Here is a 15,709-nt window from a genome sequence, read left to right on the forward strand (position 1 = left end):
TGAAGTTTGTGCATGTCTGATCTCTGATGGTCCAACAGTTAATATATATCTAAATTCCTTCATAATATAATTGTTTGATATCTATCCCTTCTCCATTGTATCATTGAAAAGAACCATTGATATTGGAAATAGTTGGGCTCTCCCAAAAATAGCCCAAATAGCATGCAAGGTGGCACACCATCTGTAACTCAAGAAAGGAAGAATAAAGGTAGTTATAAACATCTCTTATCAAGTCCTCAGGCCTTTTCAAAGCACTCCACGTACAATTACTATTGATGTGCAGTCACTGTTGTTATGTTAATTGAGTTGTAATTAACAATAATTGATGTGAATTCAAATGTGCCCTATCCAGCAATTGAAAACAGACTGGAATACTGAGGGGCTTTCTTCTTCTTGTCATCTCTCGGTCTTCCAGCATGACGTTAGATTTGCATTTGGGGAGTGGACATTTTGAGGATGTTTGAACTCCGTTTATTTGTATTCACATAACAGTTCACCAAATTTCCATCCCTGTACATAAGAACATAAGAAATTGGAGCAGGAGTAGGCCAATCGGCCCCTCGAGCCTGCTCCGCCATTCAATAAGATCATGGCTGATCTGATCCCAACCACAAATCTAAAGAACACAAGAAGTCGGAGCAGGACCCGGCCACATAGCCCCTGGGCCCTCTCCGCCACCCACAGGGCATTGACCGATCCGAACTCAGCTTCATGTCCAATTTCCTGCCCGCTCCCCATAACCCCTAATTCCCTTTACTTCTAGGAAACTGTCTATTTCTGTTTTAAATTTATCTAATGATGTAGCTTCCACAGCTTCCTGGGGCAGCAAATTCCACAGACCTACCACCCTCTGAGTGAAGAAGTTTCTCCTCATCTCAGTTTTGAAAGAGCAGCCCCTTATTCTAAGATTATGCCCCCTAGTTCTAGTTTCACCCATCTTTGGGAACATCCTTACTGCATCCACCCGATCAAGACCCTTCACAATCTTATATGTTTCAATAAGATCGCCTCTCATTCTTCTGAACTCCAATGAGTAGAGTCCCAATCTACTCAACCTCTCCTCATATGTCCGCCCCCTCATCCCCGGGATTAACCGAGTGAACCTTCTTTGTACTGCCTCGAGAGCAAGTATGTCTTTTCTTAAGTATGGAGACCAAAACTGTATGCAGTATTCCAGGTGCGGTCTCACCAATACCTTATATAACTGCAGCAATACCTCCTTGTTTTTATATTCTATCCCCCTAGCAATAAAAGCCAACATTCCGTTGGCTTTCTTGATCACCTGCTGCACCTGCATACCAACTTTTTGATTTTCTTGCACTAGGACCCCCAGATCCCTTTGTACTGCAGTACTTTCCAGTCTCTCGCCATTAAGAAAATAACTTGCTCTCTGATTTTTCCTGCCAAAGTGCATAACCTCACATTTTCCAATATTATATTGCATCTGCCAAATCTCCGCCCACTCACCCATCCTGTCTATATCCCCTTGCAGGTTTTTTATGTCCTCCTCACTCTCTACTTTCCCTCCCATCTTTGTATCATCTGCAAATTTTGATATGTTGCACTCGGTCCCCTCCTCCAAATCGTTAATATAGATTGTAAATAGTTGGGGACCCAGCACCGACCCCTGTGGAACACCACTGGTTACTGGTTGCCAGTCCGAAAATGAACCATTTATCCCAACTCTCTGCTTCCTGTTCGATAACCAATCCTCCACCCATGCCAGAATATTACCCCCAATCCCGTGATTTTTTATCTTAAGTAATAATCTTTTATGTGGCACCTTGTCGAATGCCTTCTGGAAGTCTAAATACACTACGTCCACTGGTTCCCCTTTATCCACCCTATACGTTATATCCTCGAAGAACTCAAGCAAATTTGTCAGACATGACTTCCCCTTCATAAAGCCATGCTGACTTTGTCCTATTAAATTATGCTTATCTAAATGTTCCGTTACTGTCTCCTTAATAATAGACTCCAAAATTTTACCCACCACAGATGTTAAGCTAACTGGCCTATAATTTCCAGCCTTCTGCCTACTACCCTTTTTAAATAACGGTGTTACATTAGCAGTTTTCCAATCTGCCGGGACCTCTCCTGAGTCCAGGGAATTTTGGAAAACTATCACCAAAGCATCCACAATCCCTACTGCCACTTCCCTCAAGACCCTAGGATGGAAGCCATCAGGTCCAGGGGATTTATCCGCCTTGAGTCCCATTATTTTACTGAGTACCATCTCTTGAGTGATTTTAATCGTATTTAGCTCCTCCCCCCCGAGAGTCCCCTGTTTGTCCAGTGTTGGGATATTCTTAGTGTCCTCTACTGTAAAGACTGAAACAAAATATTTGTTCAGCATTTTTGCCATCTCCATGTTTCCCACCATTAATTTCCCGGTCTCATCCTATAAGGGACCTATGTTTGCCTTAGCCACCCTTTTTCTTTTTATATAACTATAGAAACTCTTGCTATCTGTTTTTATATTTTTTGCTAATTTCTTTTCATAATCTAACTTCCCTTTCTTAATCAATCCTTTAGTTACTTTTTGCTGTCTTTTGAAGAATTCCCAATCTTCTATCCTCCCACTAAGTTTGGCTACCTTATATGTCCTTGTTTTTAGTCGGATACTATCCTTGATTTCTTTACTTAGCCACGGATGGCTGTCATTTCTTTTACACCCTTTTTTCCTCAGTGGAATATATTTATTTTGAAAGTTGTAAAATAACTCCCTAAATGAACACCACTGCTCATGTACCGTCTTACCCTTTAATCTATTTTCCCAGTCCACTTTAATCAATTCCGCTCTCATACCATCATTGTCTCCTTTATTCTAGCTCAGTACACTTGTTTGAGAATCAACCTTCTCACCCTCTAATTGGATATGGAATTCAACCATGTTGTGGTCGCTCGTTCCAAGGGGATCCTTAACTAGGACATTATTAATTAATCCTGACTCATTACACAGGACCAGGTCCAAGGTTGCCTGCCCCCTTGTAGGATCAGTTACATACTGCTCAAGAAATCCATCCCTGATGCACTCAATGAACTCGTCCTCAAGGCTGCTCTGCCCAATTTGATTTGTCTAGTTAATATGATAATTAAAATCCCCCATAATTATGGCTGTTCCCTTATTACATGCCCCGACTATCTCCTGATTAATACTTCTTCCAGCAGAGTTGCAACTATTAGGAGGCCTATATACTACGCCCACTAATGTTTTTTTTCCCTTATTATTCCTTATCTCCACCCAAACTGTTTCATTATCTTGATGCTTTGTCCCAATATCATTTCTCTGTATTACAGTGATTCCTTCCTTTATTAACATAGCCACCCCACCTCCCCTTCCTTCCTGCCTGTCCTTCCTGATTGTTAAATACCCTGGCATATTTAATTCCCAGTCGTTGTCACCCTGCAGCCATGTTTCTGTAATGGCCACAAGATCATACCCATACGTAGTTATTTGTGCCGTTAACTCGTCCATTTTATTACGAATGCTACGTGCATTCAGATAAAGAACTTTCAAATCTGTTTTGTGACGCTTAGTTCCTGCTTTTTCCTTTTTTAACACTTTACCTATTACTCCATACCTTCTGTCCCTTCCTGTTACGCTTTCCTCTCTCTCCCTGCTCAGGTTCCCAACCCCCTGCCATTTAGTTTAAACCCTCCCCAACAGCACTAGCAAACACTCCTCCTAGGACAGCGGTCCCGGCCCTGCCCAGGTGCAGACCGTCCGGTTTGTACTGGTCCCACCTCCCCCAGAACCGTTTCCAGTGTCCCAGGAATTTGAATCCCTCCCCCTTGCACCATTCCTCTAGCCACGTATTCATTTGAAATATCCTCCTATTTCTACTCTGACTAGCACGTGGCACTGGCAGCAATCCTGAGATTACTACCTTTGAGGTCCTATTTTTTAATTTACCTCCTAACTCCCTATATTCTGCTTTTAGGACCTCATCCCCTTTTTTACCTATATCGTTGGTGCCTATGTGCACCACGACAGCTGGCTGTTCGCCCTCCCCCTCCAAAATGTTCTGTAGCCGCTCCGAGACATCCTTGATCCTTGCACCAGGGAGGCAACACACCATCCTGGAGTCTCGGTTGCGGCCGCAGAAACGCCTGTCTATTCCCCTTACAATTGAGTCCCCTATCACTATAGCTCTGCCACTCTTTTTCCTCCCAGCCTCTGCAGCAGAGCTACCCGTGGTGCCAGGAAGTTGGCTGCTGCTGCCTTCCCCTGATAAGTCATCCCCCCCAACAGCATCCAAAGTGGCATATCTGTTTGAGAGGGGGATGGACACAGGGGACCCCTGCACTACCTGCCTGCATCTCTTACTCTTCCTGGTGGTCATCCATTCACTTCCTGCCTGTATACCCTTTACCTGCGGTGTGACCAACTCGCTAAACGTGCTATCCACGAGTTTCTCTGCATCGCGGATGCTCCACAGTGAATCCACCCGCAGCTCTAGCTCCGAGATACGATCGGTCAGTAGCTGCAGGTGGACACACTTCCCGCACACATGGTCGGCAGGGACACTGGTAGTGTCCATGACTTCCCACATCTTGCAGGAGGAGCATATCACGGGTTCGAGGTCTGCTGCCATGACTTGCCTTAGCTGAGTTACCCCTTTTAAATTACGTTGAAATTAGAAAATGTTAACTATACTAGGGACCTAGGTTCACTAAAAAAAAACACTATCTGCTGTAAATGAGAGATTATGGCTGTTATCAGTCTCAATTACAGAGGCCAAGGCATTGTACCAGAAAACATGGAACAATTTGAAGGAAATTACACTCACGTATTCTTTTGGGATCTGAGGTTTCTTCATGGGCTTCAAGGAATCTTTACAGCAATGCCCAAGTGAAGTCTGTACCAGCTAGTAACCACTGTTAATTTTTGCAACATGCTGACAATGTGAGAAGATTGTCAGCATGATACATACACATTACGAGGAATATATTACGTAGGGAGCTTTAGAATAAAGATCATTTGTAGGTGGAAATCTCAGACCACCATAAAAAATAAGGTCGACATCAAGGGGTCAATTTTAACTCCCCCCAGCTGGTGAAAACTGGGCAGGTTGGCAGTTAGAATGGAATGGGGAACTTACCCACTCCATTCCTGCCCCCGATCTGGCCAACTGCAATTTTAAATTGCAGGCAGCAAGGCCACCCGCTGGAAGCCATAGGGGCCCTTCTTTAATTATGCAGATCAGGCTCCGATGATGTCATCAGGGCCTGACTGTTATTTTTACTTCAGGCCTGAGCAGGGAAAAGCTGCACGAGGGCCAGAAGAGGCAAGTTTTTAAAATTTACTTCAAGTTTCTTTGTGGGACAGGAGGAGCAGGAGTGTGCCTCTGAGCCCCACAAGAAAACCTTGGGTCTCCTCTGCCCAGGGTGCTCCCCCACCTCCTAAGACCGGGATTACTCTGCCAAGTCCTTCAAATCCACTCACCTTGTACCTTCCAATCCACTCAGCTTGTACCTTCCAATCCACTCACTTTATACCGGGGACCATTCCCGTGGGTCCCCAATGGCAGCCTCCCAGCCACCCGATTTTAATGGCTGGGCAGCTGCTATCAGATTCCAGTAGCTTCTTCACAATTGACATTAAACTATCATTAGGGATCTAGTTACTGAGCACTTGAACGAATATGAGCTGATCAGACAGAGTCAGCATGGGTTTCTGAAAGACAGGTTATGTTGCAGTTCACTGTGCATATTGAAATCAGGCCCGACCACTAAAATGACTTGGGCCTCTTGGTGGGGACATTGGGCAGTAGAACCTCAGGACGAGGTCAAGACGTCCAACTGATGTCCCCCCCAGTGTTGTAATCCTAAACTGTCTTTCTGCAGTTTGTTTTAAATTGCGTCTGCTGGAAAACTACTAAAAAGGGTCAGGGATAAACAAAATGGAAGCATATCCATATATGGGTTAAATGGACTACAATGTCACTGATTGGCTGAGAGTGGATGATGTCATGGGCATGTGGATGCCGCATGGAGTTGGGGATATCGAAAGAACTGCCTTAAGGGGGATGAGACGAACAGGAGCAAAGAACAAATAGTTTCAACAAATGATCGCCTGTTCTCCAAAGGATTGGGGTAATCTCCACCTTTTGTAGTTACTGCCTTGTTACTGTGTGTAACTAGCTGCACTGTAATCAATGAGCCGGAAATTGCGTTATAAAGACCGGTGAGCTCAACAGTACCCACCGTTGTTAGTGGCCAAATGAAAGAACAAGTTCCGGCGTTCACACATGAGCAGACAAACGCGGAAATGCGGAACTCGCTTTTCGTGGTTCGCCGGCAATCTGACAGGTTTGTGTCAAAGGGATATCGCTAGGTGGAATCAATAGAATCAATGGTCCAAAGTCAACTTGCTCTTCTGAAAACTAACTAATATCGCCACAAAACACGTCTAAATTAAGTTTTAAAATGCACAATAAGTCTTAATGACTGCCAAACAACAAAAAATTAACTTTTAAAAACGTGGTGTCTCATTACTCCTTATTTTAATAGTTCTTGGTCGTTAAAATTTAAAAAAAATTAAAACATTAAAAAAATGTTTTTTCCTTTTTCCTTCTGTCTCTTTTATTTAATTCAGTTATTTCTTACCCTTTTTTTTTGCTATCAATAACTGTTTTTACTAATGATTTTATTGTTTTCACTTCCTGGTTTTTATGTTGCTGCTTGCACTTCAAGGTTTTGGCTCTTTGCAGCTTTTCAAGGATGCTGCAATCTGATCGGTCGAGCGGAGAGAGCGATCCTCTCGCTTCTCCCACGGGTCCTAGCTTCGCTGGAGTTAACACTGGGCTCGTCTCCACTTCCTATTAGAGGAAGTGCCGGTGGTAAGTTAGTGGGTTAGTATAAATCTATGGAGTAGCAAACACTGTTTGTTCACCACTCGGAGCAATTTACAGGCCATTAAAATTACTGCTTGCCACCGTATTGGTTGTCTTGTCGAACTGATTTACAAAGTTAAAATGGGCCCCACTGCGTTTATTAAAGTCTTGCATTTAAAAGTTAGTATGATTCAATGCACCATATGGACAGAATAGTAATTAATGGCACAATTGCACTGTAACTTTAGCATTGGTGTGAAGCAGTTTCATCCAACAGACTGGGCTTGACCTGAAGTCAGAGTGAAGTGAATCTTTCAGATGGCCTGAAATCTAAATTTACACTACACAAGTTTAGTGTTGGTTTTGAGATAAACTGCCTTATACTGACGTTAAACTGGAATTATGAATGCACCTTGAATGGAAGAACGCAGGTCACATGAAATTGAGCTGCTTTGGTTTACATAGGAAACTTTGGGAGACAAATTAATTCATTCTAGTCTTACGCAGTTAAGCAGTTACATATTTAAGAATTATGTAATTAAATGAGAGACCTTGCATTATGGTAAACTGTTACAATTAGCATTAAATGGATGGTTTGGTGCAGTAAACATGCTTCAGCCAGACTTGTCAGAATATAACTGACTCGCTCATCATTAAAAACGAGAAGGAACTCTCAGTTTAATATCTTATGCTTAACAGGTCATTGATATGCCTGAGCATAACCCTGGAGGTGTGGGAGGCACCATGCGTCTGGGGAAAAGAAGAACCCTGTTCAAGGCTGAGAATTCAAAATTACGTAAATTACCCTTTTTTATTTTATTTTGCAACTGTGAAATCTCAAAAAGTAGACATGAAGGACTGTGCAGTTTTACAGTGGTTTGCCGCACTACATCTGTTGTGCTACGGTCGTGTAGTAAGGTATGCGCTCATGCTTGCGGTTCACCACATGATGAGACGTGGGCCTCAACCGTAGCACAAGAAGGGAGGTGCCAGCTGTGGAAGGAGGGTCGTTCCCAGAGGAATAGAGAATAAATTGTGAGGAGAGTCACCCAGAGGATTGTAATTGGCCTAGAAATTCATCCGAAAGCGGGCGTTACACGGCCTTCTAAGCCTCCAATATGGTGGGTAGGAAGCGCACACTCATTAAGAGCCAGAGGCGTGTTGCCCGCCATATTGGTAAAGGCCAAAAAAATTGGCGTGCAGTGCTCGCAACCGGAACAGGTGTTCCATAGAATCATAGAATGTTACAGCACAGAAGGAGGCCATTCAGCCCATCATGTCTGTGCCGGCCGAAAAAAAGCTATCCAGCTTAATCCCACTTTCCAGCACTTGGTCCGTAGCCCTATAGGTTACAGCACTTCAAGTGCACATCCAAGTACTTTTTAAATGCGATGAGGGTTTCTGCCTCTACCACCCTTTCAGGCAGTGAGTTCCAGACCTCCACCACTCTCTGGGTGAAAATATTTCTCCTCAGCTCCCCTCTAATCCTTCTACCAATCACTTTAAATCTATGCCCCCTGATCACTGACCTCTCTGCTAAGGGAAATAGGTCCTCCCTATCCACTCTATCTAGTCCCGTCATAATTTTATATGCCTTAATTAAATCTCCCCTCAGGCCCTTTGCATATGCAAATAAGAGGTCTAACACCTGTTTGAGGCCCCCACTTCAACATTGGTTTGCCCTGAGGCTGCACTCAGGAAAACCAGGTCTACATGCGGCCTAACAGGTGGTCCTTAAAAGAACAACCTTTTAGGCCGCAACCAACAAGTAAAGTTTTAAAAGAATTCTGACTTAAATGTGGAGCCGGGAGGAGCAGGAGCGCTTCTACCTCTCCGGTCATTCAAGCCCCCCACTTCCCGGTTGCCCGCCCTTCCTCACTTACCTGTTGCGGCAGCCTCATCTTCAATCGCACTTTGCCTGTGAATTGCCTGTTGCTCTCGACAGCTCACCAGCTCAATGTAAACGAGGCCCAATATTGGGGACGCCTTGGGCCTCACCATTCAGGTGCAGGGATTTCTAGGCCATTGTGTTTCTAACCCTGCATTTAAAAAAAAAAGCAGTATTCCCATGTTATCTCTCCAATAAGTGATGCTCCTCACTGAGGAAATCCCAACAAACATATGGGACTTTGTACATACTTTCTATAGTCAGGGAATGGCTTTAAATAACTGGGCATAATAGTAACTTTGAAACTCACTGACATATACAAAAGAAACTATTCCTTACTAATCCTAAGCAACATAGGTGTTAATTGAATCCATGTGATTTATATCAATTAGTGTTAATTGTATTCAGGTGGTGTGTATCAATTAGGGACTCTCTTGTATCCATTTATATGAGAGCTCATTTAGGGTATGGAGTGGGTCATGTGGATCTCTGTGAATAAAGGTTTGGAACCAACTGAAGATCAGGCTCTTGTATTCTATCCTTCACCACCTGGCTATTTGAGTTATTACATAGGCATTGACCTAGGGAAATAGAATAACTTGCTACTTCTAGACAGGACAAATACAAAGAAGCGCCAATATGAAAGCAAAATATAAGACCAGAAAAAGAAATGGTGTTAGCTGTGGTTTCCCCACTTATCCTCCCACAAAACAGCATTGATTTTCATCCCCTCATTGATTTGGTGTATATGGATTTTCCAAAGGCATTTGGTAAAGTGCCGCACGGTAGGCTTATCATCAAGATTGCGGCCCATGGAATAAAGGGGGCAGTAGCAACATGGATACAGAATTGGCTAAGGGACAGGACACAGAGAGTAGTGGTGAACGGTTGTTTTTCGCACTGGAGGGTGGTGTACGGTGGAGTTTCCCAGGGGTCGGTGCTGGAACTGCTGCTTTTTTTGATATATATTAATGTCTTGGACTTGGGTGTACAGGGCACAATTTCAACATTTGCAGATGACACAAAACTTGGAAGGGTAGTGAACAGTGAGGAGGATAGTGATAGACTTCAAGAGGATATAGACAGGCTGGTGGCATGGGCAGACACGTGGCAGATGAAATTTAACGCAGAAAAATGAGAAGTGATACATTTCAGTAGGAAGAATGAGGAGAGGTAATACAAACTAGAGGGCACGACTCTAAAAGGGGTACAGGAACAGAGAGATCTGGGGGTATATGTGCACAAATCGTTGAAGGTGGCAGGGGAGGTTGAGAAAGTGGTTAAAAAAGCATACGGGATCCTGGGCTTTATAATTAGAGGCATAGAGTACAAAAGAGGCATAGAGTACAAAAGAGTATAATTAGAGGCATAGAGTACAAAAGTCATGATGAAACTTTATAAAACACTGGTTTGGCCACAACTGGAGTATTGTGTCCAGTTCTGGGCAATGCACTTTAGGAAAGATGTGAAGGCCTTAGAAAGGGTGCAGAAGAGCTTTACTAGAATGATTCCAGACCTTGGAGTGCATGTGCACAGGTCCCTGAAGGTGGCAGTACAGGTAGGTAAGGTTGTGAAGAAGGCATCCAGAATGCTCTCCGTTATTAGCTGAGGTATAGAATACAAAAGCAGGGATGTAATGATGGAACTGTATAAAACGCTGGTAAGGCCACAGCTGGAGTATTGTGCGCAGTTCTGGTCAGCACATTACAGGAAGGATGTAATTGCTCTGGAGAGAGTGCAGAGAAGATTTACAAGAATGTTGCCAGAGCTACAAGGAGAGATTGGATAGGCTGGGGCTGTTTTCCTTGGAGCAGAGGAGGCTGAGGGGAGACTTGATTGAGGTGTACAAAATTATGAGGGGCCCAGATAGAGCAGACAGGAAGTATCTGTTTCCCCTAGCGGAGAGTTCAAGAATTAGAGGACATAGATTTAAGCTGATTAAAGGGGACATGAGGAAAAACATTTTTACCCAGTGGGTGGCGGGTGTATGGAATTCACTGCCCGAATTGGTGGTAGAGGCAGGGACCCTCAACTCTTTTAAAAAGTACCTGGACCTGCACCTAAAGTGCTGTAAGCTGCAGGGCTATGGACCGGGTGCTGGAAGGTGGGATTAGAATGGGCACCTGGTTGTTCTTCGAGCCGGCGCGGACACGATGGGCTGAATGGCCCCCTTCTGTGCTGTATCTTTTTTATGGTTCTATGAAGAGGGACTTTAGTTACGTGGATAGACTGGAGAAGCTGGGTTTGTTCTCCTTGGAACAGAGACGGTTGCGAGGAGATTTGATAAGAGGTATTCAAAATCATGAAGGGTCTAGTCAGAGTAGATAGAGAGAAACTGTTCCCATTGGAAGGATCAAGGACCAGAGGACATAGATTTAAGGTGATTGGCAAAAGAACCAAAGGTGACAGGAGGAAAAACTCTTTTACACAGTGAGTGGAATGCACTGCCTGAGGGGCTGGTGGAGGCAGATTCAATCATGGCCTTCAAAAGGGAACTGGATAAGTATTTGAATGGAAAAAATTTGCAGGACTACGGGGAAAGGGCGAGGGAGTGGGACTAGCTGGATTGCTCTTGCATAGAGCCGGCGCGGACTCGATGGGCCGAATGGCCTCCTTCTGTGCTGTAACCTTTCTATGATTCTATGATTCTAAGTAATAATGGGCCTCCTGTGTTGCTCATTGTTGCAAAAGGAAAGGGTGCACAAGATCAGTAATAGGATTTGGAAAGAAGTTTATGAGAAGATTACAGAGACAGTGAAGTAAGTTTATAAAAATATATATACTGTTTTCCTTACTGACTGCCGGCAGATAAATAATTAAATTTGTTCTCCTCATGTACCACAGAAGAAAGAAAGAAATAAAGAACTTGCATTTATATAGCTCCTTTCACCACCTCAGGTGTCACAAAGCGCATTACAAATGTAGGAAATGTGGCAACTTTTTTGTGCACAGCAAGCTTCCACATAAATGTTGGTCAGGGCTCCAGATTCCCTACTCTTCTTCGAATAGTGCCATGGGATCTTTTACATCCACTTGAGAGGGCAGATGGGGCCTTAGTTTAATGTCTCAACCGAAAGGTGGTACCTTCGATAGTGCAGCACTCCCTCACTACTGCACTGGAGTGTCAGCCTAGATTATGTGCTCATGTTTCTGGAGTGGGACCTGAACCCTCAACCTTGTGACTCAGAGGGGAGAGTGCTACCAGTGAGCTACGTCCGACACGGTTACATAGTTAAATCTGTGGATGTGTCAGAGATAGTGGGGGGGGGGGGGGTGGGGGGGTTTGTAATTCCACTTTTATTTATGAAAGTGGGTCTTTGGACTTGGGTATTCTGTGTTATGTTTTTATAGTACACAGACATCTCATTCTCATAAACATAGTCACTCTCACACAAGCACATAGGAATCGGGAAAGTTAGTTTCATGGAGGCCAGGCCATCGTTGTCTGCTAGAATACGAACTGGGCTCACTGTTCAGAAAACAGGCTTTTTCTCAGGAAACTAAAAGTCACAAATATTATCATATAAAAGTCTTCATTTACCTGACCTGTGTTACATGAAGCACACATACCAGGTTACAGGTCCTAGTTTTAACCAAGGTATTTTCTTTCAATTTTAAATAAAGCTTAAAATATTAATATTTCCTTACAGTTCCTTTCCAAACTGGCATTCTGAGTTTAGCATGCTGTTTTAGCACTAATGAGGAATTTAAAGAGCTGAGTGGCTCAGTTGTTTATGCAGCTAATTAGTGCTGAGCAGTGTTCCGCTCACAGTGCTGGCACAGGACTGGAAGAATGCACCAAAAAAGTAGACCAGTATTGAAATCAGCTGACAGTAAACATGCCGACGTTAAGACAACAGACTGAGGGAAAAGTGTGAGCAGCTGATTAATTGACTGTAGAAAGTGTCTGCCAGCACGGAACAGCATCATGGGTGGCCGTCAGATATCGATCAAAACATGCACAGTTTATACAAATTTGTTTTGGCAACCATGATTTGAGCCTTACATCTGCCTGATTATTACAAACAGTGATCACTACCAGCAATTGTAAAAATGAAAGGATGACACTATCGCAAATTTCCACTTGTGATTAACACGTCATTATGAAATAAACAGTTCCTTGCACACCATTAAATTACATTGTTATTTCCAAGCGAAGTTACATTGGATAAAGGTTCAAAAGGTTGAACATTGCCTTTGGATGTTTTTATACAAAAACACAAATTCCAGTTACCGTCACTACTCCTAATGATGGCTTCCTTTGGAGAGGGAAGGAGTTAATACTGCCAATCCATTGGTGGATGGGCAGAAGGACAGGGTTTACAAACAGCAAGTCTTTACATGCTATGTGAGTAACTGCTCTTGCTGTCAACCATTAAAAAATTCTAGGCACAGATTCCTCACAGAGAATGACAGTGGTGTATTCTCGGATTTGTACTCTGCTACCTTGTGGAGCCCCTTCATTCAGGGGGAAGAGTGGTTGCTCTATCGACTTTCATTTTCATTAACCTGCAAAAAGCCATGCACATCCATTGGCCCTGTCGTTACCAAACTCCACTGATCTCTGTTTCCGTCTTTCGGATGAGACATTAAGCAAGGCCCCGTCTGCCTTTTCATGTGGAATTAAAAGATCCCATAGCATTATTTCAAAGAAGAGCAGAGGAGTTCCCGCCCAATATTTATCCATCAGTCAACACTTGAAACAGATTATCTGGTCATTATCACATTGCTGTTTGTGGGACCTTGCTGTACGCAAATTGGCTGCCACATTTCCTACACTTCTGAAGTACCTCATTGGATGTAAAGCGCTTTGGGACATCTTGAGGCCGTGAAAGGCGCTATATAAATGGAAGTGTTTCTTTCTTTCCTTTCTTTCCCAGCAAATAGGATTCAAGATCATTGTGTTTATCTTCAAATCTCTCCACAGCATCACTCCACCCTATTTGAGCAACCTTCTCCAGCCATCCTCCCCTGTCCCTATCCCCCACTCCTCTGACCCTGGATAACTGTTCTATGCTCCCTATGCTCCACCAGCACAGACCCATCATTCAGTCGCTGCACCCTTTCCCTCTGGAGCTCTCTCCCCCAAACCACTTTGCATTACCACTTCCTCCCTGTCTTCCAAAAGCCAATTCTTCAATGTTGCCTTTGTTGCACCCCCACTCCCGAATGTTCTCCTCAATGTCTCCTGAACGTCCATTTCCTCAGTTTTCAGATCTTCTTTTAGATGAGAGGTGGTAAGAGCATTAAAAAGTTACTCACTAGAGGGCATTGCTTTGCTGCATTTCTTTCAGAATATATGTATGTATGTATGTGTGTATGCTCTGTAAGGGAGCACTGTTAGATAGAATGATATTAATCAATCTTTGTTACATGGGGTTGGTGCTAAATTATAGCAGTTATTGCAGTTAATGAATGCGATAATTGTTTGCTCCAATCTGATTTATAATATATGTACATTCAATGTTTATTTTTTGTAATAAAATACTTTATTTAGTATTCATTGCTCTATGTTTCTCCAATGAATTTAAAGCAGAAGTTTGACAAAGAACAAGAAACATTTCTGGAATGAATGAATTATTCAAAAAGAATTATTCCCTAGATTCGAGAACGATCCCATTAGACTGGAAGATAGCAAATGTATCCCCACTATTCTAGAAAGGAGGGAGAGAGAAAACAGGGAACTATAGGGCAGTTAGCCTAACATTAGTCTTTGGGAAATGCTGGAATCCATTGTTAAGGAAGTGGTAACAGGGCACTTATGATTAGGCAGAGTCAACATGGTTTTATGAAAGGGAAATCATGTTTGACAAATTTATTAGAGTTTTTTGGGGATGTAACTACCAGTGTAGATAAAGGGGAACCGGTGGATATAGTATATTTGGATTTTCAAAAGGTATTCGATAAGGTGCCATATAAAAGGTTGTTACGCAAGATAAGGGCTCATGGGGTTGGGGGTAACATACTAGCACGGATAGAGGATTGGTTAAAGGACAGAAAACAGAGAGTTGGGATAAACGGGTCATTTTCAGGTTGGCAGGCTATAACTAATGGGGTGCCACAAGGATCAGTGCTTTGGCCTCGGCTATTTACAATCTATATTAATGATTTGGATGAAGGAACCGAGTGTAGTGTATCCATGTTTGCTGATGGTACAAAGCTGGGTGAGCTGTGAGGAGGACACAAAGAGTCTGCAAAGGGATATAGACAGGTTAAGTGAGTGGGCAAGATGGTGGCAGATGGAGTATAATGTGGGGAAATGTGAGGTTATTCACTTTGGTAAGAAGAATAGAAAAACATAATATTTTTTAAATGGTGAGAAACTATTAAATGTTGATGTCCAGAGAAACTTGGGTGTCCTGGTACAAGAAGCACAAAAAGTTAGCATGCAGGTACAGCAAGCAATTAGGAAAGCAAATGGCATGTTGGCCTTTATCGCAAGGGGGTTGGAGTACAAGAGTAAGGAAGACTTATTACAATTGTACAGGACTTTGGTGAGACCACACCTGGAGTACTGTGTACAGTTTTGGTCTCCTTATCTAAGGAAGGATATACTTGCCTTAGAGGCTGTGCAGCGAAGGTTCACTGGATTAATTCCTGGGATGAAAGGGTTGTCCTATGAAGACAGGTTGAGTAAAATGGGCCTATACTCTGGAGTTTAGAAGAATGAGAGGGGATGTCATTGAAATATATAAGATTCTGAGGGGGCTTGACAGGGTAGAGGCTGAGAGATTGTTTCCCCTGGCTGGAGAGTCTAAAACTAGAGGGCATAGTCGCAGGATAAGGGGTCGGCCATTTAAGACTGAGTTGAGAAGGCATTTCTTTACTCAGAGGGTCGTGAATCTTTGGCATTCTCTACCCCAGAGGGCTGTGGATGCTGAGTCATTGAGTATATTCAAGGCTGAGATAGATACATTTTTGGACTCTAGGGGAATCAAGGGATATGGGGATTGGGCAGGAAAGTGGAGTTGAGGTTGAAGAT

The sequence above is a fragment of the Heptranchias perlo genome, chromosome 11 (genome assembly GCF_035084215.1).
Source record: "Heptranchias perlo isolate sHepPer1 chromosome 11, sHepPer1.hap1, whole genome shotgun sequence".
Lineage (NCBI taxonomy): Eukaryota > Metazoa > Chordata > Chondrichthyes > Hexanchiformes > Hexanchidae > Heptranchias > Heptranchias perlo.